Source organism: Cervus elaphus, chromosome 14 (genome assembly GCF_910594005.1).
Source record: "Cervus elaphus chromosome 14, mCerEla1.1, whole genome shotgun sequence".
In the NCBI taxonomy this organism is placed as follows: domain Eukaryota; kingdom Metazoa; phylum Chordata; class Mammalia; order Artiodactyla; family Cervidae; genus Cervus; species Cervus elaphus.
Genome location: NC_057828.1, coordinates 57,586,544 through 57,612,964, shown reverse-complemented (window position 1 = coordinate 57,612,964; position 26,421 = coordinate 57,586,544). Strand labels below are relative to the sequence as shown.

Genomic DNA, 26,421 nt, shown 5'->3' with positions numbered 1-26,421 from the left:
TCTTCTAACTGCTGGAAACCTAATTAAGGAGCAATAAACAACTTCCTACACGCTGGCCTTGGAAACTACAAGTGTAAGCAAAATACAACACTGTGAAAAGGGTTATGCAACTATTACTGTTTATTATGACCTCAAGAGCTATTAAGCAGTAAAACGCAAAAAGAGTCATGTCACCAAATAAACTTAGACTTATTTTCTTCCTTTTAAAACAGATAATATCCATGGTAAGATATATGACACCCCGACCCCCTTAAAACACTTTATTTTCAGAGAATCATCACTTCAGAGGGAAAAAGTTAAATTTCTAGGAATGTACTATGCTCAAAACTGAAAAAATTATTTTCAAAGTACAAGGTGTCTTTTTAAAGAAAGGAATTATCGCTTCTCGGCCTTTTGGCTAAGATCAAGTGTAGTATCTGTTCTTATCAGTTTAATATCTGATACGTCCTCTATCCGAGGACAATATATTAAATGGATTTTTGGAGCTGGGAGTTGGAATAGAAGCTTGCTCCGTCCACTCCACGCATCGACCTGGTATTGCAGTACTTCCAGGAACGGTGCACCAAAAAAAAAAAAAAAAAGAAAAAAAAAAAAAATAAAGAAAGGAATTACAGTGTATAAATCAAATTAAACATTTTCTCCTATGGTACATGCCATTCCATATTTGACTGCCAAGTAAATGTACTGCTTTTTGAAAACCTACCATCAGAAAATGTCAAGGAGTTCATGTGCAAATGTCATGGGAATTTAGTACATTGGTGGTGGTGGTTCAGTTGCTAAGTTGTGTCCGACTCTTTGCGACCCCATGGACTGTAGCCCCCTAGCCTCCTCTGTCCATGGGATTTCCCAGGCAAGAAAAATGGAGTCGGTTGCCATTTCTTTCTCCAGAGGATCTTCTCAACCTAGGGGCCGAACCCAGATCTCCACCTTGGCAGGTGGATTATTTACTGCTGAACCACCCAGGGATGCCATTTAATAAATTACTATAACTCAAATTGATTTCAGTTTTACCAGGTCAAAAAGAGGAAGGTTTAACCTAATCATGAACACTTTCCAACATTTTAGATACCTTCTTTAAAAAAGGAGGAGAACTTCAGATGAAGCAGACTAAGTACTATAAAAAATATAGAAAAATAAAGGTGCAAAACTACTTCAGAAAAGACGAAGGAGAGCCTCAATTTATGAAAAAGAGGATTTGGTTCAATTTGTAAAAGCAATTATACTTGAAAACATTAGGGATATAAATGAAGAGAACAAAATGAAACAATAAAAACCTGTTGAATTTGATTATAAATCAACTGAATTTTGAGGCTATTGTTAAAGGAGCACTGAATTAATATTTTCACTTAAGTGACGAATTCTGTTACCTTCTATAAGGAGGGACACTAGTTGTAATTACCTGTGATTCTATGATTCCTGTTGAGGATTTTTGCATCTAAGCAAGTGAGAAATAATGGTCTATGCTTTTTTTTCCCTATACTGCCTTGTCTATTTTCAATATCAAAGTAGTATGAGCTTCAAACATGACTCAGGAGGGGTTCCCTCCACTTTCATAGAAGAAACTGTGTAAAATTGGCATTAATTCTTCAAATGTTTGGTAGAATTCTCCAGTGAAACATCCAGAACTAGAGATTTCCTTTTCAGAATCTTTTAAACTACAAGTCTAATTTCTTTAATGGATAAAGAGATATTCAGATTATTCCACCTTGGCTGAGTTCTGGTGGTGTGTGGTTTTCAAGGGATTGAGTTTTTTCTTCTAAATTATCCATTTATGGGGATAAAGTTGTTTAAAGCATTCTCTTGCTGTGTTTTTAATGTGTGCAGGATCTGTGCTGATATTTATTTTTCACTCCTGATACAGGCAATTTGTGTTTTATCTTTTTAAATTTGTCTTTCCAGTCTTGCCAGAGATTTACCAATAATGATCCTTTCAAGAAATCAGTTTTTTGTTTCATTAATTTTCTTTCCTTTTTTTTTTTTACTGTTTATTTGATAAATAAGGTTTGTATATATGTAAGGTGTACAACTTGATGATTTAATGTGCATATACAATTCCCTGTATGCTGGCCTTGGAAACTACCATTGTTACATAATCACCAAGTTCAAGAAAATTAACATATTCATCTTTTCAATAGTTAGCACAATTTTCTTTTTCTATGGTTAGAACACTTTAAGAGCCACCCTCTTAGCAATTTTCAATTATGTAATAAAGTATTGTTAACTATAGTCACATTGCACTACATTAGCTCCAGAACTTACTCATCTCGTATAACTGAAACTTTATAACTGTTAACTAACATTATCAAATTTCCCACTTTTCCCGGGCCCTGGTAACCACCATTCTACTCTCTGCTTCTATGACTCTGACTACTTTAGATTTTAATTGAAATGAGATCATGCCATGTTTGTGTTTTTGCATCTGGCTTATTTCAATTATCATAACATCCTTCAGGTTCATCTATGATATGACAAATGATAGGAATTTCTTCATATATATATAGAGTGATGTATGTATTTTAAAACTGTCTTCACTCATCTGATGTTGAAGGTTTAGGTTGTTTCTATATCTTGGCTATTATGAATAATAGAAATGACCTTGGGAGTACAGCTCTCTCTCCAGTTTATGACTTGATTTCCTCTGGGTATATACTTAAAAGAAAGATTTCTGATCATATGGTAGTTATATTTTTACTGAGGAATCTCTGTACTTTTTCTCTAACAGGTGTACCAATTTACATTGGTAATTTACATTACAGCAAACAGTGAACAGGGTTTCTTTTTTCCCACATCTTCCTCATCACTTGTTTTCTCTTTCTGATAATAGCCATTCTAATGGAGTGAGAAGATACCTCACTGGGGCTTTGATTTGCATTTTGTGAAGCTGGGCATCTTTTCATGTACCTGCTAGTCATTTGTTAAGTCTTTGAGAAAAATATCTACTGAAATCCTTTGCTCATTTCTAAACAGATTATTTGGGGTTTTTTATGCTGTTGAGCTTTGTAAGTTCCTTATATATTTTGGACATTAGCCCCTTACATGGATTGCAAATATTTTCTCCAATTCCACAGGTTGCCTTTTCATTTTGTCAACTGCTTCCTTCGCTGTGTAGAAGTTTTACACTTTGATGCAATCTAATTTGGCTACTTTGCTTCTGTTGCCTGTGCTTTTGGTGTCATATCCAAAAAATCACTGCCCAGACCAATTTCAAGGTGCTCACCACCCCACCAAGCTTTCCCCTAGGAGTTTTAACCAATTGTAAGCTGATTTTTATATATAGTGTGACATAAGAAGTCTGTCTGCCAATGCAGGAGACACTGGTTTGATCCCTGGGTCAGGAAGATCCCCTGGAGAAGGAAATGGCAACCCACTCCAGTACTCTTGCCTGGGAAATCCATGGACACAGGATGCTGGCAAACTACAGTTCATGGGGTCTCAAGAGTCAGACACAACTGAGTGTCTAACACTTTCACATACAAGAATCCAACTCCAATTTTCTGCATGTGTATATCCATTTTTCAACACCATTTATTGATGAGATGATCCTTTTCCAATTCTGTGTCGGCACCACTGTCAAAGGCTGGTTGACAAAAGAGGTAAGTTTTTATCTTGACTCTCCATTCTGTTCCACTGGCCTATCTACCTTTTCCTGTGCCAGTAGGATACAGTCTTGATTAAGGTAGATTTGCAATATTTGAAATAAAGAAATGTGATCCTCCGGCTTTGTTATTATTTCTTAAGACTGCTTTTGGCTATTCAGGGTAAGAGCTGTTGGATCCTTCTGACGTCCTCTTATTCATTTTCTTCCCATACGGGGGAAGTATTGGCCAAAGCAATCTTTCTTGGCACTGAGTGTGGCACGTAGGCCTCTTTATTTCATCAGTAGGATCTGGGGCACTTGTGCCAGTAACGGCATACATGATGGGGCATGGAAGGCACAGGGAGCATCCAGGAGCTCAGATCCTGCAGGACAACTATAGCTCCTGAGATTGAAGACACAGGCACACTCACTGCTAGCGGCATCAGTGTCCAAGGTGTGGGCACGTACGGAGTTGAAGTCCAGGGCTTGAGGGCACAGAATGACCAGTGCCTGGGACTGGGGAACAGAAACGCCTGCTGCAGTGGTGGTGCTGGTGTCAAAGGTGTGGGCACTTGCTGAGCGACTGTGGAGTCGGGGTCTGGTGGGGCTAACTGGTCCTCCTCCTGGGAGAGGGCGGAGACAGCAATGGCTCATTTGTTTGTGTGGCAGGGGAGCACAGCAACATGGGACTCTGGAAGCTCTGGGAACTGAGTTCAGGGTTAATGAAGACTGCATAGGTCCTCCATGCTGAGAGCCACCATTGTCAACAGGCGTGATAAGGATCGCTAGGGCCCTCCTGTTCCTTTCCTTGTGGGAGAAGGTCACATCAAGGGGTTGAGGTGACACAGTCAAAATGCTGTCTATGCAGGATTCTCAGTTTCTGCTTTCTGCAGCTCCCCTGCTGTAAGCCATCATATTTTCATCAATATGCAGTTGCTTATGCACTGTTTTTGATGTTTCTGTGGAGGGGCTGAGCATTAGAACCTCCCAGTCTGCCATTTACTGATGTCACTCTACTGTTTTCTTATTTTGAATTTCCTGGTTTCTGTTTTTATATTTATTATTGCTTTGGGCTTATTTTCTCTATTTTTTTTGTAATTTCTTGTATTAGGGATTTTGATTATTGATTTGAAAACTTTCCTCATTTCTAATGTAACCATTTAGGGCTACAGATTTCCCTGTCAGAACTGGTTTAGCTACCTTTGACATATTTTGATGTGTTTTATTTTCACTCATACTCAATTTGAAGTATTTTTAAAAATTTCCTTTGAGACTTCCACTGTGATCTATAAATAACTTTTCTTCCTATAATATTTGTTATGGATTTCCACGTTCAATCTATTTTCAGAGACCATACTCTCTATGTGGAGAAGGAAATGGCAACCCACTCCAGTATTCTCGCCTAGAGAATCCCCATGGACAGAGGAGCCTGGGGGGCTACAGTCCACAGGGTTGCACAGAGTTGGACACGACTGAAGAACTTAGCACACACTGTCCATGACTTCAATTGTTTTAAATTTACTGAGGTTCGTCTTACGGCCAAGAAAATAGTCTAACTTGGCTAATGTTCCATTTGTATTCTGCTGTTGTTGGGAAGCATGTTCTATGTGTGCCAGATAGATTCTACTGGTTGACAGTATCGTTCAGATCTTTAAATACCTGTTGATTTTCTGGATACTAGTTCTATCTATTGCTGAGAAGGGAGGCCTGGGTCCATTTACATTTTAATATAATTTTTAGAGCAGCCACATTCAGCATACTTTGATGTTTTGTACATTGAATATTTATTAATAAATTTTGAACAGGTATACTGAACTTTTCAGTAGCAGTCACTGATTGGCTGACTTTCAGAAGCCGGGGGTGATGACTGATTTGTTACCTTTCAGATGTGAAGGTATTGGACTGAGGCTGTTATTGACTGGCTGATTTGCAGAGGCATGGCCACTGGAGTGAGGCTGTCATTGATTGGCTGATTTTCACAGCATGTGCACTGATCCAGAGTTATTTCTAATTAATGATGGTTACTTATTCATGACTTGGGACTTCAGGCAAAGAACAGTCTATTCATTTATTGAACATAAAAACTAAACACTTTTAATTCTCAGTTCCCTTCAGAATAACCTACAGGAGAGACCATAAAAAAAGTACACAGATTTATACTTCTGCAGTATGATTTTCAGCTAGTGCTGCCATATAAACAATTTAAATGTCAGTTACTGTGTTGGATAAATAAAGACGCTTTAACTGCTGAATTTTGATATTATATTAGAAATGTTAAATACATGATATTTAGTGCATCCTAAAAAAGTCAATATATGACACAAGACAGAATCATTAAATATGGGATGCATGGCTATACTAATTGTGAGAGACTGTGTGTTTCCTGATAGAGACTTTGGATTTCAGGCAGTAAGTACCATGGACATTTTTGAAACAGGACAAAAGACATGACTAGATTAATGTGAAGACAGGTCAGGAGGGAAGAGAGTGTGGTCTGGAAAGTAATGACTACAGGAGGGCGATTAGTTTAAATACAACAGATCCAGGAGAAATATTAAAAATGAGATCCCTCAATTATTATGAGTACCTCTTAAAACAAAGGTCAAGGGAGGATAGAGAAAGGGATTGTAAAGTAAAACAGAGCTTAGTCTCTGGCTAGTTTTGGTCTCAAGTGTTTCAGACTGGTATAGTACTCAATTCCTACTTAATGGCAAGGCTAATTCCTCGATACTATTTATAGGAGAAAACCTAAGCTTCTGGAATTATTCTTAGTTTTAGGGACTCAGGAACAAGGTGGCTTGGCTTTTCAATAGTTTTGCTTCTGCAGGTTTTTCCATTTCTTGAGATCTCAAGAGCTATTACCAAAACATCGAAAGCTTTCACTTCATCTCTGCATAATTCTAACCTTTAGCTGAGAATGGTGACCAAGTATGTACAAACTTGCTTTTCTCTTCACAAGAATTCAAGGTTTGAATACCTACAGAGGACTGCATCACAATATTTAATTCCATTCTCCCCTTTGAAAGCATTCTTGCTCTACAAAGTATCTCTAGCAACCACGCCAACAACTTCCAAACACCAAGAAAACATACAGCTTTACTTCCTATAATTATCATTATGAAGAAAACAGAGCCAAAACAATGCACCATCCTACGGAAATAAGGCTGCCTCTTCTATCTGCTTTTGAGAACTACTTGGGCTGCTGCTGATGCTGAAGTTCCAATACTTTGGCCACCTGATGCAAAGAGCTGACTCACTGGAAAAGACCCTGATGCTGGGAAAGATTGAGGGCAGGAGGAGAAGGGGATGACAGAGGATGAGATGGTGGATTGCATCATCAACTCGATGGACATGGGTTTGGGTAGATTCCGGGAGTCGGTGATAGACAGGGCGGCCTGGCATGCTGCGGTTCATGGGGTTGCAAAGAGTCGGACACGACTGAGTGAACTGAACTGAACTGAACTGAATTGAATGTATCTGGCTGGAGGACAGTTTCTCCTTCTTGAAAACCTTCTGACTAATCCTGATATCTTAGAATGTATATTATGGGAGTGGGTCTGGAGGATCTTTCTATTGTTAAATTCTAATCTCGTTATACTAAAATGTAAATTGTGTGAGTATGTCTGGTAAAATTTTCATAAACTTGAGACATTCTTTTGATACACTGTAATAACTAATTAAAAGGTATATAACTCCATTGCTAACACTATCAAGGGGGTACTCTCTCTGCCCCCTTCTGATGTCTATGTCAGAAGCTTTCTCTGTCTCTTTCATACTTTAAAAAAAACTTTATCACACAAAAGCTCTGAGTGATCAAGCCTCGTCTCTGGCCCCAGATTGAATTCTTCTCTTCCAGAGGCCAAGAATCCTGTCATCTTTTCGTGGTTCAGTAACAACCTTTCAGGAGTACATCAAGGCTGTATATTGTCACCCTACTTATTTAACTTATATGCAGGATTACGTCATGCTAAATGCTGGGCTGGATGAAGCACAAGCTGGAATCAAGATTGCCGGGAGAAATATCAGTAACCTTAGATATGCAGACGACATCACCCTTATGGCAGAAAGTGAAGAACCAAACAGCCTCTTGATGAAAGTGAAAGAGGAAAGGAAAAGTTGGCTTAAAGCTTAACATTCAGAAAATTAAGATCAAGGTAACCAGCCCCATCATTCCATGGCAAACAGACAGGGAAACAATGGAAACAGTGACAGACTTTCTTTTCTTGGGCTCCAAAATCACTGCAGATGGTGATGGCAGCCGTGAAATTAAAAGACACTTACTCCTTCAAAGAAAAGCTATGACAAACCTAGACAGTGTATTAAAAAGCATAGATATTACTTTGCCAACAAAGGTCTGTCTAGTCAAAACTATGGTTTTTCCAGTAGTCATGTATGGATGTGAGAGTTGGACTATAAAGAAAACTGAGCATCAAAGAATTGATGCTTTTGAACTGTGGTGCTGGAGAAGACTTTTGAGAGTCCCTTGAACTGCAAGGAGATCAAACCAATCAATTCTGAAGGAAATCAATCCTGAATATTCATTGGAAGGACTGATGCTGAAGCTGAAACTCCAATACTTTGGTCACCTGATGTGAAGAACTGACTCCCTAGAAAAGACCCTGATGCTGGGAAAGATTGAAGGCAGGAGGAGAAGGGGATGACAGAAGATGAGATGCTTGGATGGCATCACCGACTTCAGGGACATGAGTGTGAGCAAGCTTCAAGGGTTGGTAATGGACAGGGAAGCCTAGCGTGCTGCAGTCCACAGGGTCACAAAGAGTCAGACAGAACAGAGTGACTTGAACTGAACTGAAATACATTTTTATAGTTGTATGGTTCTCTTTTTTTAATCTAGGTCAGAGTTGCCAGTTTAAATTATTTTTTAAACCTTTTGGACACTTTCTAACTAAACTTGTAAAATATCAACCTGGAGACTCAGGTATTCTTTTAGTGTTATTTAAACATATGCAGCAAAAATAACAGCAAGTAGTTAGTGAATGTTAAACTTAAAAATGAGAAAGGTGATAAGAAGGCATAACATGAAGTTGTAGTAGTAACTGAGTTTTCCAACCAAGATAAATTAGTAAAGCAAAATGAGGGAACTCCAGCCATGGCCTGAAATATTGGAAGATGAGTCGCATACCAATACTCCTGCAAATCTATTTGGAAGTGATGAAAGTGTATCTCAGAAACAGATGAAGAGTAGAGGTTTTACTCTTCTGAAAAACTTAAGAGAATAGCTTAATTTGTAAAAGAGAATGAGAAAATCAAGTTATTCCTATAATTATCTCTAATACTAAGCATATAACATGATACATTTATAAATAAACAAGCTCGGAGTTTCTTCAATATTTCTACTCATAGTCCTAAGAATACTGGTGAACATAACTTTTAAACTAAGCAGTATGAAGTACTTGAACAACAGAAACTGTAATTTTACAAACAAGTACATTAGAAGGTAAACAATTTAATTAACGTTATATGGCAAAATTTTTAAATTCTAGGTTGTTTTGCTTGATTCTATAGATAATGCTTTCCATGAATTACCTTCACTCTGAAAGATTAGTCATACAGGTTCTAAAGTGAACATTAGTGACATCAACCAGGGAAATGATCCATAAAGTTACTTCTAAACTCTAAGCTCCCTCAGAAAGAGAGCAGCACTCATGTCAAGCTGTCAAGAAGGGCTGATGAATTGATGAATAGGCATCAAGTCTCCTAAGAATTTTGTGTCTCAGGACATATTTGTACAATTAAGGTTCACGGAAAGAGCTGGAACAAAAAAATGTGAGATGTTAGAACATCTCATCTAATGTTAAACGATAATTGGTGACAATGTCACAGAGACCTTCACAGAACCTAACCAAGACTGTAAGATCATCTTTGATTAGGTAAATTGTTTTTCCCAACGTGAAAGTAAATTTAATCTTGCTGAAAGACAACATAAATATGATCCTTTTCAAATGTAATATAGTATTAGACTTCCCTGGTGGTCCAGTGGTTCAGAATCCGTCTGCCAATGCAGGGGACACGAGTTTGGTCCCTGCTGCAGAAGATCCCACATGCCGCAGGGGCAACTAAGGCTGCGTACCACAAATATTGAGCCTGTGCTCTAGACTCTGGTAGCTGCAACTAGTGAGCCCACATGCTAAAACTACTGAAACCCATGCATCCTAGAGCCTGTGATGTACGACAAGTGAAGCCACTACAACGAGAAGTCTGAGCACTGCAACTAGAGAGTAGCCCCTGCTTCCTGCAACTAGTGAAAGCCTACGTGCAGTGATGAACTGCCAACATAGCCAAAAATAAACAAAAATATCCATGACTTTCATTATCCCCTACATATAACCTCTTTAATAAAAAGAAACAAATACAGCATACAATAAATTGATGGATCCAAGGTCAGCTTAAATACTATGACCGCATATCTAAACTTTGCAGAGAAATTCTCTGCCTCTAAAACTGCTTAGTTAACCTGAAATTTTTGTTCTTTTAAAGCTAATCAAGCTCTACAGTATAACAAATCCTTACTTCACACACACACACACACACACACACACACACACACAATGGAATATTACTAAGTCATAAAAACAAATGAAATAATCCCATTTGCAGCAACATGGATGAACCTAGTGATTATCATATTAAGTAACTCAGAGCAGACAGAGAAAGGCAAACATCATATGATATGACTTACATGTGGAATCTCAAAAAATTATATAAATGAACTTATTAACAAAACAGAAGATGACACACAAACATATAAAACAAACTTATGGTTATGAAAGGGGTTTGCAGGAGTTGGAGGGAGAGAAAAACTAGGAGTTTGGAATTAATATAAAAACATGACTATATATAAGATAGGCAAACAACAGGGACCCAATGTATAGCACAGGAAACTATACTCAATACCTTGTAATGACTTATAATGGGAAAGAATCTAAAAAAGAATATATATATATATATATGTGTGTGTGTGTATATATATGTATAACTGACTCACTTTGTTGTACTATTGAAACTTACACAACATTATAAATAACTATAAGTCAAAATAAATAAATAAATCGGAAGGGTGAAGAAAAAGAAACGCTTACTTTTTTCACCAGCTCTACCACCAGAACAATAATGAATACTGCCATTTCCTGAGGGCTTGCTTGCTACGCGGCAGACACTGCATGGACTTACTATCAATCTAGAAGGAAGCTGCTAATTTTACTCTTACCTTTTCCCACAAAGAAGCACCAATGCTAGCACAATCGAGAGCAAGGATTTGAATCTAAGTCTGTTTAACTTTAAATCACAATGTTAAAACTCAATTTTCAAAAGTGAGTTTAATGAACACCTACTGGCTTTCTCACTTAACTGCTTTATCTTAACTCAATAGACGCAATTTAAGAAAAAAACAATCAGACAAATCAGCTCAATGGTCCTTTTCCTCAATATCTGTGAAACAATTCTAGTAACTCTAAATACGCCACCTTACCGTTACCAAAAGAGGCATCTTTAAAAGAATCAACTATAGAAAAGGACTCAGAGCAAAGTTCTTATTCCCTGTATTATGGATGGCACATTAGAGGAAATGAGAAATCTGATGAATTCAGATAACTGAGTAACATCCAAATTATACCACCAGCAAATATCTAAATTTTTATACTAGAACTCCTACTTTATTTAGCGAGTCTTGAGAGCTTAGTGTAGAGAGTGTGTGTGTGTGTGCGTGTTTGTGAGTGGGTGCATGAACATCTGAGCCCCACCTTAATATATTTATAGTTAGTACATTTGCTATATGCATTACTGTCAACCTATATAGTAAATATTCTTAGATAAAACAAGTGTAAATAGATTGTCTTACATGTTCCCCCTACCCACTGGGTTAAACAGTACACTTCTTCCTCATTTTGGACATCATGGAATGAAAGGAGCAGAATTTTTTCTGGCTTCTTATTTCACTAGAATTGACACCAGATCCAACCTTAGAGCAGTTCAAGGGCTTTTTCCCTAACACTCAGGAGGGTCAGTGGAAGAACCAATCTCATAGTAAACAAATACGTGTTCAGGATAGGTCTAGAAAAGCCTTGTTTTCTTTGTATGTTCACTTAGATCTACTCTTTTTTAACTTTAAGTTTTTTTATTTTTACAACACCAACTCTTTTCTACTTAGAAGTTTTGTTTTTTTTTAAGCTAACATAAATACTGCACAGAATGAAGCAGCCTGTGTGATCGAGACAAAGACAGAACATCTTGTTGTTTAGTCATTCATTCATGTCCGATTCTTTGCGACCCCATGGACGGTAGTCCACTAGGCTCCTCTGTCCATAGCATTTCCTAGGCAAGAATACTGGAGTGGGTTGCCATTTCCTTCTCCAAGGGATCTTCCTGACCCAGGGATTGAACATAAAACCAATTGACAATGTTTGTTAAAAACTGCTATGCACCAAGCAATATGTGAAACATTTTACAGGTATTATTTCACACAATTCTCAAAAAATCTATTGGAAAAAAATAGGTAACTTCCACAAAATTATACATGAAGCACAAGAAGAACAAGAATTAAAACCCAGGCTTATCTAATGCTGAGCTCTTAATCCCTCAGCCTGACTGCCAACTAAGCCACACTACGTTTGATTTTTCCATGAAAAGATCATAATAATAATAACTAACATGTACTTATTATGTGTCAGCATTAACTTTTTCTTGAAAATGATACTGTAACTAGAAGCAGTTATTAATCTGATTTATAAATGAGGAAACCATAGGATAGAAAGTCATATAACTTACCCAAGGTCACAGAAGGCTAAAAATTGATTTAAACCAAGGCTTTCTACTGTCAGAGCCCAGACTCTCAACCACCACACTAAAGCAATATGTTTTTCTGTGGCAATTTCACCCTGCTAAAAATTTAGCAGACAAATTTACTTTGGTCTGTTATTGGTATCACATTTTAAATGAGCTTATAACATGTGCAAATGTGTACGCATACATACACATACAATATTAATGACCCTGTATTTCTAGATTATTTGATATTTCAAAAAATTACCTGCAAATTGTGTGCAAAATTTTCATATTTCAAAGGCAAAAGCCTCTTACTATTTTTCTGTAAATCTGACCATTTTCCTCCCAGGGAGTTCAAAGAAGTTCTTTGATAAATAACATAATTTTATAACGCAGAGTGAAATATCATTACACCCACTTTGTGGGTTAAAAAAAACTAAGTCACACAAAAAATTAAATGTCAGGCTGCAATTCAAAGAGTAAACGGCAGCACTGGGGATAGAATACAAAAGTCCTAGATTAGTGGTATGTCTATAAGGTTATACTTCAATAAATAATTTTATAATGCACTGTGAAATATCATTACACCCACTTTGTGGGTAAAAAATAACTAACTCATAGAAAATTCAGTGATGAGTCTGTGAGGTCATCCTTCAGTAGACATTTGTGGGTCATATACTATAGAGGATACATGGCAAACAACATAAGGTTTGGGAAAATATAAGAAAAATCATTCTTAGCTAATAATCTTACAGAAAAAGACAGATATATGAAGAGTCATAAGGGAAGAATAAGGCAAGTACTAGGAAAAAAAAAACAAAAAAACACTTATGATATGCACAAAGAAACCAAAACCGGAAAAATCACTCTCAGGTTGAAAGACGGAAAGTGAGTTAGCATTTGAACTGAACTTTAAGAACGGTTAAAATATTCACACACAAAGGTAGAGAAATGTGCATTCCAGACAGAAGTATTATGTCATCATAAACAAAGAAACAATTTCCCAAAGAACAGGTCAGAGGAAGCTGCACCATGGGACCCACAGAGAAGAAAACAGTAAGATCTGAGAGAGGGAAAGAAAGCTTGATGCAGATTCTGCTGTTGTTTGGTCACTAAGTCCTGACGGACTTGTGACCCCTATGGACTGTAGCCCATGAGGCTCCTTTGTTGATGGGATTTCCCAGACAAGAATACTGGAGTGGGTTGCCGTTTCCTTCTCCAGGGGATCTTCCTGACCCAGGGATCAAACCTTTGCTTCCTGCATTGGCAGGTGTATTCTTTATCACTGAGCCACCAGGAAGGCCCTAATGCAGACTAGAGAGGGCATTTTCAAGCAGGCTAAGGAATTGAGCTTTCTTCTAAACTAAGAAGAACAAGGAAATGACAAAACAGATTCCAAGCTTCAAGGAGACTGCTCTGGCAAAAGTTTTAGAAGATTAACTAGGGAAGAGAAAAACTAACTGGCTGCATACTTGTTGAATGATATTATACCTGGGGTATGTGAAGCCACTGGATATTCACTGAAGGTATTTCTTAAAATGTAATTTTATTGGAAGATCTGGAGTGGTGGAAACAAGAACAACTTTTTGTGCCCCTTAAAAGCTCTTTATACATGCATTAGAATCATATTTTGCACAGTGATCATAAATATTGTAGAAAAACATGTAAAACTCACATGGTGGCAGATCATTAGGGTTGTGCTCTAAGGCAGCACCACCCTCCTCCTCTCTACTCAAGAACTAGGCTCCCTTCTCCTTCACTGACTGTTCAAAGTTCTAAGTCACAAATATTTGGCAAACACTGTACAAAGTTTTAATAATTTAAGTAGGAAGGTCTGAAATATGGCAGTTATGGACAAAACTGCAAGGAGGAAATGGGTGGGGTAGTTATTAGGGGTAAGGTAATGGCTGTCATCCATTCTTTATCCTTCTGCCCAGATTTGGTTTAGCTGTCCATCCTACAAACTTCCACAGAACACTGCACACTGTTGGCTCAGCACTTATTACACCAAATTGACAGTTTTCCTGTCTGTGTATCCCCCACCTCAATTCATGCCAAATCAGGGACTGCCCTGGGGTACAGTTGTATTCATAACACTTTGTACAACTTCTGGCATCTAGTAAGTATTCAGTAAATGTCTGTTGACTAAACAATTATAGAAGCAACAGATGAAATCACATCGTAATTATTCATATATTCCTTTCACAGAGAAAAGGAACTCGCATATCCATTGAGATACCCTGTCCCTTCACAAAGATTTAACCACGCCAGAAATGAGAATGTATCCTTAGCCGAGGTAAGGTGTGCTGTGGTAATCTGGGAGACACCTTCGACTACCCTTCCTACTCTTTCAAAACAAATGTGAAGAGTGCTTGGCAGTAACCACTTGACTCTCCTTCTGATGTTGCTAACCACCTCCCTAACCACTGCTTAGTTAGGGCAGCCACATGCACTGATGTTGTGTACAGAGTAGGAGCTGGTTCAAGGAGGTTGGGAGAGTCATCCTGTGCATGTAATGTAGGGACAGCCAAGACAACTGCTGCTATATTATAGGGCTTGCTCTGGACTTAGAGAACCACGGAGCTTTATTGAAAGTGAATATAAATTCTACATTTACGTACTTTTAAGATATTAGTCTAGAGGTACTCATTTTAAAGTAACATTTCTTAATGGAGTAATGGTACACCACCTGTAAATCTATTAATATCTGTATCTCCAAATAATAATATTCAAAATCTAAGGGTCACAACAGTTTTATTTTCAATAGAATCTTTCAATAAAAATATTTTAAAAACTACTTCAGAAAAATGACTCAACAATTAGGGTCATAAATACTTAAAACATAGGAATGCTTTAATGAGCTTGAATTTATAAATGAGATCTGGGGAAAATGTTTCTCTTCAAGTTAAATTTTATTATCACAGGCTTTGAGATTGAGAAGACTGCAAGAAATAACCCTCCTTTCATTTCTTCCTTCCCCACTTATTTCCCTTCCTGAATCATCAGGAAAAGAAAAAAAAAAAAAAAACTTGCTGCCAATGAAGCATAGAAGAGAGGCAAGACAACTTTCATAGAGCTCAGAGTATGGAAAAAGGGAGGAAGCAAAGACAGAAACCTGCCCTAGTGATGTGAGCAATGCTGGTGGTAGAACAAATAGGCAAAGTTGCAAGCAACCTTCTACAAATAAATAAAAACTAAGTGTGAGTGTCCCATTCAGTCCTTCTAGCCTTGCCAAGAAAGCTGCCTAAGAAAGCTGTCAAGAAGAGAACTTTACTAACTGGACTACTCAATGTGGACTTCTGAAACTACTTTTTCTTCTACATCAGGTATTTAAATTGAGGGGAAAACAGAAATATTTTCTTTGCGTGTCATTGTACAAAGCCACCATATAGTACTTTAAAAAGTAAAAGAGGATTCTTTGTACGTCATGGCATAATATTAAAATTCTATAAGAAATACTCAGTGATGTTGTTGTTCAGTCCCTCAGTCATGTCTGACTCTTTGCGACCCCGTGGACAGCAGCACACCAGGCTTTCCTGTCCTTCACCATCTCTGGGAGCTTGCTTAAACTCATGTCTAATGAGTTGGTGATGCCATCCAACCATCTCATCCTCTGTCATCCCCTTCTCCTCCTGCCATCAGTCTTGCCCACCATTAGGGTCTTTTTTGAGTGAGCTCTTCACATCAAGCAGTCAAAGTACTGGAGCTTCAGCTTCACTATCTGTCCTTCCAATGAATATTCAGGATTGATTTCCTTTAGGATGGACTGGTTTGATCTTGAAGTCAAAGGGGATCTCAAGAGTTTTTCTCCAATATCACAGTTCAAAACCATCAATTCTTTGGCGCTCAGCCTTCTTTACGGTCCAACTCTAACATCTATACATGACCACTGGAAAAACCATAGCCTTGATTACACAAACTTTGTTGCCAAAGTAATATCTCTGCTTTTTAATATGCTGTCTAGGTTGGTCATAGCTTTTCTTTGAAGGAGCAAGCATCTTTTAACTTCACAGTGGCAGTCACCACCTGCAGTAATTTTGGAGCCCAAAAAAATTACGTCTGTCACTGTTTCCATTGTTTTCCCAACTATTTGCCATGAAGTGATGGGACTGGATGCCATGATCTTCATTTTTTAATTCTGAGTTTTAAGCCAACTGTTTCACTCTCCTCTTTCACCTTCATCAACAGGCTCTGTAGTTCCTCTTCACTTCCTGCCATAAGAGTGGCATCATCTGCATATTTGAGGTTATTGATATTTCTCTGGGCAATCTTGATTCCAGCTTGTGCTTCATCCAGCTTGGCATTTCACATGATGTACTCTGCATACAAGTTAAATAAGCAGGGTGACAATATACAGCCTTGACACACTCCTTTCCCTATTTGGAACCAGCCTGTTGTTCCATGTCCAGTTCTAACTGTTGCTTCTTGACCTGCATACAGGCATCTCAGGAGGCAGGTAAGGTGGTCTGACATTCAAATCTCTTTAAGAATTTTCCACAGTTTGTTGTTACCCACAGAGTCAAAGGCTTTAGCGTAATGAGCAGATGTTTTTCTCAAACTCTCTCGCTTTTTCTATGGTACATCGAATCTTGGCAATTTGATCTCTGGTTCCTCTGCCTTTTCTAAATCCAGCTTAAACATTTTGGAGTTCTTGGTTCACATACTTTTTGAACCTGGCTTGGAGGATTTTGAGCATTACTTTGCTAGTGTGTGAGATGAGTGCAATTGTGTGGTAGTTTGAACATTCTCTGGTATTGCTCTTATTTAGGACTGGAATGAAAACTAAACTTTTCCAGTGCTGTGGCCACTGCTGAGCTTTCCAAATTGCTGGCATGTTGACTGCGGCACTCTAACAGCATCATCTTTTAGGATTTTAAATAGCTCAGCTGGAATTCCATAACCTAGACCAGCTTTGTTCATAGTGATGCTTCCTAAGGCCCACTTGACTTCACACTCCAGGATGTCTGGCTCTAGGTGAGTGATCACACCATTGTGGTTATCTGAGTAGTGGTTATCTGGATCACACCATGATGATGTGATCAGTCAACAATAGGAAAAGTTTCATACAATAAAAGCCTTACCAAAAAATATTATGTAAACTCCTTAAACATTATATTCTGTAAAATATTTAATGTTTAATGGCATGGAGAAAATATATATAATGATTTATTAAGTGAAATTAAAAGAGCAGATTATAAGCAGAGCAGAGCATACACAAAACATACATGATTAGTTAGAATGGTAGCTCTACTTCCCCTATGAAGAATTTAGCTTTTTCCTGAAATTTAGGAAAATTAAAGAGATTTCCTATTTCTTGTGTGAAACCCGTGGCTCTCCATCTCTAGTTTTGACTGTTTTTGCTCTGAACAACCAACACTTTATCAGCAGGAGAATGAAATCTTTCCATTTCATCTACCCACATCTCTGTCTAAAAATGTGGACATAAATGTGATACATATATGCTTTTTGATAGCTGAATTTTCATTATCCAATGAATTTCATTAGCCATCTCCTCATAGAAATACAGCTGCCAACTTTTTTCTCTTTTCTTTTCCTCATTTATAATTGCCAGTGTTTCTGTAAATGAAAATCTTTTATTAAAACAGAGGCCAGTTAAATACTGTTTGCTTTCCTGCCCAATATCTAAGCTTAATGTCCAATGGCACATTAATAATGAAATATTAAAATTTCTTTGTAGGCACACAGACATACTTTGCAATACTCCAAAAATCTACTGATAAATAAATAGTGTATAAAATAGCAGAATCTGGCTTAGAAAATTCCATAAAGAAAGGAAAAGTCTAAATATCTTTGATTTAGAATCAGGAAGTTCAAGAGTTGCTAATGCTATGTAACACTTACTAAGCACCTCTGCTAAGGAATGGGGAGACAGCCATATAAAAATGACTGGTTCCCCAAAATCTTTTACACATAATCTCAAATGGGAAAGAGTGGTGTTCCTTAGGAAGATAGGTTCTTAGAAGCAGTATGTTCAGGGCTACAGGCTCCACTGACTCCCTAATTAGCCTTTTGTCCTCTGAGAGGAAGACATATGCCTTTACACCCACCCCAGGTTAAAGAAGGGTGATTGTTAGTACTGATATAGCTCCATGTTTCTCAAATCTTATTAAGCTACTTTGCACTTGGTTCAACCTCATAATATGAACTGTCATAGCAACTCATTCAACTGCTTCCCACATAGAAGTTTATAGTCTATTTTTAATTGAAACTTCATCTAAGTCACAGAAGAACTGACAAAATACAAAAGCTCAGCTGGAAACGCATTTCTGAAATTATCTTTATGGTTTGTTGAGGGAGAGAGGAAAGGCAACTCTGTTTCAAAGAAATTAATAAATGAGATTTTTTACCTTTTAGGTTAAAAAATCAACTTCAGAAGCAGAAAGATAATATCTCAATATCTATTTATGTTCTACAATTTAAAAATCTCCCTGCCTTTATATCTATTCCTTCTTATATCAAGAAAATTATTTTAAAGTGGAAAATAAACATGTAACATCTAAGCCTTTTTTCCCTATTAAGAGAAAAATATGAATTATTTAAAAGATCTTAGTGTGCAACCATACCAGGTAATAATTCAGATACTCTACCTTCTGCTCAAAACAAATAACATTCTTTGCTAAATGTTAGCAAATTTCCTTAACATGACTATAAAATATTTCTAACATAATACACACCTTTTCCCAAAAGATATTTATAGTTTTCCCCTCTTCTAGTCATTGACTTACTCTATTATCTAAAAGCAATTATCAGTATGATCTAAAAGTTACCATTTGTTAACCTTATGAATGCTTGTTTTGATGAAAACTATTCTTTTAAAAAAAGTAAAAAGGTTTAATTATTCCCATACTCAACCTATCATTGTCAGTCATCCTAGAGATATATCACAATTTCATAGAAGTCACATGTAAATTCTTCCTGTCTCTGTATCCCCACACCCTTTCCTCTTCTCTCCCTCTTTCTCAACCTTTGTATACATATACACAAACACACACACACACACTCCCATAGAGTTGCAGAAAGTTAAGATTATTTTTGCTTTGGAACTTTTCATTCTCAAACTGCACCTTTAAAGAAAGTGATACAAACACTGAGAAAAGGCCATACATTAAATTTCCAGGCCATATATTAAATTTGCTCTGACACTGAAATTATCCATGTGAATAAATTCTCCAAGTAAAGACCTCATCAATAATTAAAATACTGATGAAAGGATATTAGCCAAGAAGAAAAAAATGTCATGATAAAAACCTGAGGTGAAATAAGGACAAGATTTTCTACAGAAAACACACATGCACATTATTTCAGCCTTTATAAATTCCATTAATATGAGGCTATCATGTTCATTTAACAATATTCACTAACTGACTACCACACACAGACACTACAACAAATGAAGTATAAAAAGATGAATTTTTCAAGAATCTTCTTGATGCTTAGAAAATTATACACATCCAATTTAATTTTAAAATATTCTCAATTTTCCTACCAAGTCCATGGCAAAGTTGAAATATTTTAATTCAATGAAAACCAGAGAAGCAATTCTGAAAAACAAAAGCCTGTTGTCAGAGCACTATTCATAATCACAATGAATATTTTTTCCTCTGGAATTAATCCTTAATCATTTCGGAAATGCATGTTTCTTAAAACTAAGTAGATCCCCATAACTAGGAAAACACAGCTTTCAAGAAAGACAAAAGTTGAAGAAATTGGGAAATGGAGGGCTACAAAATTGTAACTAAGAACACGTAAGATGTTCCCACTGAACTAAACACCTCTGTTCTTCCAAAAGGATTCTGAACAACTAACAGGCACCAAGTACATCTTCTACAGTCCTTTCATAATAGTCATTACTCAGACTAAAGACAAATTTTCTTTGGCAAATCATTCATTAACTGCCATGTTAGTCACTCAGTCGTGTCCAACTCTTGGCGTCCCTATGGACTGGAGCCCCCCAGGCTCCTCTGTCCGTGGGCATCTCCAGGTAAGAGCATCAGAGTGAGGAGCCATTTTCCTCTCCAGGAGATCTTCCCGACCCAGGGATCGAACCTGGGTCTACCTGCACTGCAGGCAGATTCTGAGCCACCAGGGAAGCCTAAGCCTATAATGCACAGAGCAACTAGTTCTCTCAGATCCTAACAGTCTGGACTTGCAAAGTTCTGGGCCTCATGGACCATTCCAAAATCCTAAGACATGTAGAGGAGATGTTCTTTAAAAAAATGACTGGGTACAATCCTGAAAAACCTAGGAATCTGTATATAAATGGGGCTCTCATAGAAATTTTGCTTCATTTTGTTTAGTTTTGACATATGTGCAACAGAGGAAAGATAATGGTAAACATCACATCCTATGCAGATGAAACATAAATATTAATTTAGAAAATTCACTTTCTAAATAATTTAGAAAATTAAAGGTAAACTAGAATAGTGCTAACTACAACAGTAGTGGTCTTTAGAGTGAATATCATTCATTCATGTCAGGAAAGTGGCATTTTAAAGTTCTAAAGTCCCAAAGGTGAGAAAGCAAAATTTAAGCATAATTTCGTATAATAACCATGAAAGCTTAAAGTCCAAGGATTATGACCCCATTTTTACACAAACACTAGATCTATTGGAATACACAAAGTTAATGATCTACTAAAAGCAAGGGACATAAATAAGACATCTTAAAATCTTTGAAAGATATACACATGGACACACTTATCCAAAGAGACTAACAAAACTGAATAATTAAATTATAAGGGAGAATGAATAAGCATTTTTTTGTGTGTATTTATGCCTACTTCTTTTTAACTTCTGAAGAATAATAAATTTTTAAAAGTAAATTTAGTAAAATTTATTAAACTTAGTAAAATCTGATTCTGGATCCAGAATCAAGCAATGTTTAAATCCAAGTGAAAATAAAAACTCTTAATGGGGAATGAGGATGGAACAACAGTTTACAAAAGTATATGCTTATAATAAATATGAAGCCAGAAAAAGAAGTATAATTTAGGGAACTTAGCTTACAAAAAAGCAAAAATTAGAGTCCCCAGTTTTTTATTCACATATATATAAGCATTTATATATTAATTATAAAGAACAATTATATATACATAAATATAAAGAATCTGAGCTTATAAATGGGCTTCCTAGATGGTGCAGAGGTAAAGGATCCGCCTGCCAATGCAGGACAAGTAGGAGATGCAGGTTCAATCCCTGGGTTGGGAAGACTCCCTGGAAAAGGAAATGGCAATCCACTCCAGTATTCCTGCCTAGGAAATCCCACGGACAGACAGTCTGGTGGGCCCCAGTCCATGTCGTCACAAACGAGCTGGACACGACTGAGCATGCAGCTAGCAAATAGGAGAGAGGGAAAAACTGTACCATGGACGAAAAAAAGGCAGGCAGGGCCATATTGCACAATGCTCAAGGAATAACAGTACTCTATGACAGTGAACAGCCCCCACAGAACTTTCCCAAAGATTCTTTAGTCCACCTTTATGAGCAGAGTTGGCATTTTTACCAAATTAAAAGATACCCAATTAAAGCTGAATTTCAAATAAATGGTAAACAATTTTTTCGCATATTTTTGCAATGCAATATTGGGGACATACACATGCTAAAAAATTATGAGTTGTTATTTGAAATTCAATTTTAACCAAAAATTCTCTACTTTATCTAGAGATTCTAGTTTGGATGCTTAGTATTTGCCATTTACTGAATCTAGTTCCTTCTGAACAAATGAAAACAGTATCAAAACTTGAAAATCCAGGATCCTAACTCCAAAGAGACTAGTAGAGGATTACAGTTTAAAGACCACAGAAGCCAAATATCTTGTTTCCTGTTTGCTAGTATAAAGAATGGAGACCTGTCACACCACCTCTGTGACCTTGGGCAAATCACTTAATTTCTCTCCACAGCTAGTTTCGTATAGTACTTCAGTTCAGTTAGGTCACTCAGTCATGTCCGGCTCTTTGTGACCCCATGAACTGCAGCATGCCAGGCCTCCCTGTCCATCACCAGCTCCCGGAGTCCACCCAAACCCATGTCCATTGTGCCAGTGAGGCCATCCAATGATCTCATCTTCTGTCGTCCCCTTCTCCTCCTGCCCTCAATCTTTCCCAGCATCAGGATCCTTTCAAATAAGTCAGCTCTTCACATCAGGTGGCCAAAGTATTGGAGTTTCAGCTTCAACATCAGTCCTTCCAATGAACACCCAGGTCTGATCTCCTTTAGGATGGACTGGTTGGATCTCCCTGCAGTCCAAGGGACTCTCAAGAGTCTTCTTCAACACCACAGTTCAAAAGTATCAATTCTTCTGCGCTCAGCTTTCTTTATAGTCCAACTCTCACATCCATACATGACCACTGGAAAAATCATAGCCTTGACTAAATGGACCTTTGTTGACTAAGTAATGTCTCTGCTTTTGAATATGCTATCTAGGTTGGTCATAACTTTCCCTCCAAGGAGTAAGCATCTTTTAATTTCATGGCTGCAATCAACATCTACAGTGATTTTCGAGCCCAAAAAAATAAAGTCAGCTACTGTTTCCCCATCTATCTGCCATGAAGTGATGGGACCGGATGCCATGATCTTAGTTTTCTGAATGCTGAGCTTTAAGCCAACTTTTTCACTCTCCTCTTTCACTTTCATCAAGAGGCTTTTTACTTCCTCTTCACTTTCTGCCATAAGGGTGGTGTCATCTGCATATCTGAGGTTATTGATATTTCTCCCGGCAATCTTGATTCCAGCTTGTGCTTCTTCCAGCCCAGCGTTTCTCATGATGTACTCTGCATAGAAGTTAAATAAGCAGGGTGACAGTATACAGCCTTGACGGACTCCTTTTCCTATTTGGAACCAGTGTGTTGTTTCATGTCCAGTTCTAACTGTTGCTTCCTGACCTGAATACAGGTTTCTGAAGAGGCAGGTCAGGTAAACTGGCATGCCCATCTCTTAAAGAATTTTCCACAGTTTATTATGATCTACACAGTCAAAGGCTTTGGCATAGTCAATAAAGCAGAAATAGATGTTTTTCTGGAACTCCCTTGCTTTTTCGGTGATCCAGCGGATGTTGGCAATTTGATCTCTGGTTCCTCTGCCTTTTCTAAAACCAGCTTGAACATCTGGAAGTTCTTGGTTCACATATGCTGAAGCCTGGCTTGGAGAATTTTGAGCATTACTTTACTAGCGTGTGAGATGAGTGCAATTGTGCGGTAATTTGAGCATTCTTTGGCATTGCCCTTCTTTGGGATTGGAATGAAAACTGACCTTTTCCAGTCCTGTGGCCATTGCTGAGTTTTCCAAATTTGCTGACATGTTGAATGCAGCACTTTCACAGCATTATCTTTTAGGCTTTGAAATAGCTCAACTGGAATTCCATCACCTCCAATATCTTTGTTCCTAGTGACGCTTTCTAAGGCCCACCTGACTTCACATTCCAGGATGTCCGGCGCTAGGTGAGTGTGAGTGATCACACCTTCATGATTACCTGGGTCGTGAAGATCTTTATTGTACAGTTCTTCTGTGTATTCTTGCCACTTTTTCTTAATATCTTCTGCTTCTGTTAGGTCCATACCATTTCTGTCCTTTATTGAGCCCATCTTTGCATGAAATGTTCCCTTGGTATCTCTAATTTTCTTGAAGAGATCTCTAATCTGTCCCATTTTATTGTTTTCCTTTATTTCTTTGCATTGATTGCTGAGGAAGGTTTTCTTATCTATCCTTGCTATTCTTTGGAATATATTACTTAAAGGTTAAAAAAAAAACTGGATGAAAAACTGAAAACAATATATGTGAAGCATCTTATGACCATAAATACTGATGTTATCTGAATACATTCTTGCAGCTTTACAGCAAACATTCACGTAATATTGTCATGTGAAATTTGTTTGCCTTACAGGCTTCCACTAATCTCCTGAGATCTTTTATATATATAAAAGCTTCCCTGGTAGCTCAGATGGTAAAGAATCTGCCTGCAGTGCAGGAGACCCAGATTTGATCTCTGAGCCAATGAGATCCCCTGGAGAAGGGAATGGCTACCCACTCTAATATTCTTGCTGGGAAAATTCCATGGACAAATGAGCCTGGTGGGCTACAGTCCATGGGGTCACAAACAGTTGGACATGACTGAGCAACTAACATGTTCATATATTTATACACACATTGATACATATACACGCATATATATATAATAACAAAGGCATTCATAAAAATGCTTTTATGAATTAATTTCATATTCATAAAATATGATTAAATTACCATGACATTGATTAAATTACCATGACTACAAATTTAGGATCATACTAAAGGTAATAACTAAAATCATCCTCTTCTGCCAAGCAAAATTTCCTTTGGCTTACTGATTTAATAATTCCATTCCTAAAAATTAATTCTCTTTCCCTCTATAAATCAAAGCTTAAGTATTATAATTATTGCACTAAGACCTGTACCTAATTTTTTTGCACGCTATCAATTTAATTGAAATGTGCTGATGTGTTTATTAAAACAATCTACTACAACGATTCCAAATAGGTAAGGCAAATGTTGCTTTCAAGAAGACTACACTCAAGGCACTATGTAAGTACTCTGTAGACAAGTCAGTTCCTCAACTAGTGGTTGTAACAAAGCATAATTAATCCTCTCACAATCCTCTCCATTGCACTTACTTAAAAATCTGTTTAACAACCAAAATCTACTTTGCTGTCAGATCTGCTCTGTGTAATAATTTAAATCAGAAACACTCTGCTTAACTTGTTGCATTAGTCTAAAAGCAGCAAGGAGCTCTCTTTTCTCAGAGAGAAAAAGAAAGTTGCAGGAAAAAGGTAAGGTTAAAAACTGAAAATTGGATAGTTCTGTTTTTTGGGAAATAAGTTTTCTACAAAAAAAAAAGAAGATTCATACTGATAAATTACAGAGCCAAAAATACAGTATTTATGAGGCATTTATGGCAAGATCAGCTAATAAATTAATAACATTCTAGCCAGATTTTAAAAAGAAGTTGTTAGTCATTCCCTAACTTCAGACTATACTACAAAGCTATGTCAAAACAGTATGGTACTGACACAAAAACAGACACATAGATCAACAGAACAAGGTAGAGAGCCCAGAAACAAATCCAAATGCCATGGTCAATTAATCTATGACAAAGGGGGCAAGGATATAAAATGGAGAAAAGACAGTCTCTTTAGTAAGCAGTGCTGGGAAAACTGGACAGTTACAAGTAAATTAAAGAAATTAGAACATTCTCTAAGACCATATACAAAAATAAATTCAAAATGAATTAAAGATCTAATAAGATCTTTATTATTTGATGAGATGAGATATTAGATGTAAGATGAAATGGTGTAACACTCGTAGAAGACAACATAGGCAGAACACTCTTTGACATAAATTGCAGCCAGTATTTGTTTAGATCTGGCTACTAATGCAAACAAAAGCAACAATAAACAAATGGAACCTAATTAAACTTAAGAGCTTTTGCACAGCAAAGGAAACCATTGACAAAATGAAAAGACAACCTCCTGAATGGGAAAAGATATTTGCAAATTGTATGACCAATAAGAGACTAATATCCAACATATATAAACAGCTCATATAACTTAACCTCAAAAAACAAACACCCTGATTAAAAAATGGGCAGAAGAGCTGAATAGACATTTTTCCAAGAGGACGTGCAGATAGTTAACAGTCTCATGAAGAGATCTCAACATCACTAATTATCAGAGAAATGTAAATCAAAACCACAATGAACTAGCACCTATCATCTGTCAGAGTGGCTATGGTATGATCAAAAAGAACACAAATTACAAATGCTGGCAAGGATGTGGAGAAAAAGAACCCTGGTACACTATTGGTGGGGATGTAAACTGGCACAGCCACTCTGGAAAACAGTATGGAGCTTTCTTGAAAAGCTAAAAATAGAACTAACATATGACCTAGCAATTCCACTCCTGGATAAATATTCAAGAAAAGAAAAAACTACTAACTCAAAATGATGCATGCACCCCAATGTTCATAATATCATTATTTACAATTTCCAAGGTATAGAAACAAACTGTCATCAAC

At 37.1% G+C, this 26,421-nt stretch overlaps 1 protein-coding gene, 1 long non-coding RNA gene and 1 other non-coding gene across 5 annotated transcripts in view; 2 read left to right on the top strand and 1 right to left on the bottom strand.

Moving 5' to 3' along the window:
- Positions 1–26,421, bottom strand: part of RABGAP1L (RAB GTPase activating protein 1 like) — a 671,327-nt gene that overhangs the window by 327,764 nt on the left and 317,142 nt on the right. The gene's annotated exons all lie outside the window — the stretch shown is intronic.
- LOC122708414 lies at positions 378–568 on the top strand. The gene has a single exon (XR_006345192.1). It is a non-coding gene; the product is annotated as a U2 spliceosomal RNA (small nuclear RNA).
- LOC122707371 lies at positions 390–11,292 on the top strand. Its single transcript, XR_006344818.1, has 3 exons — positions 390–534; positions 8,911–8,916; positions 11,282–11,292. It is a non-coding gene; the product is annotated as an uncharacterized LOC122707371 (long non-coding RNA).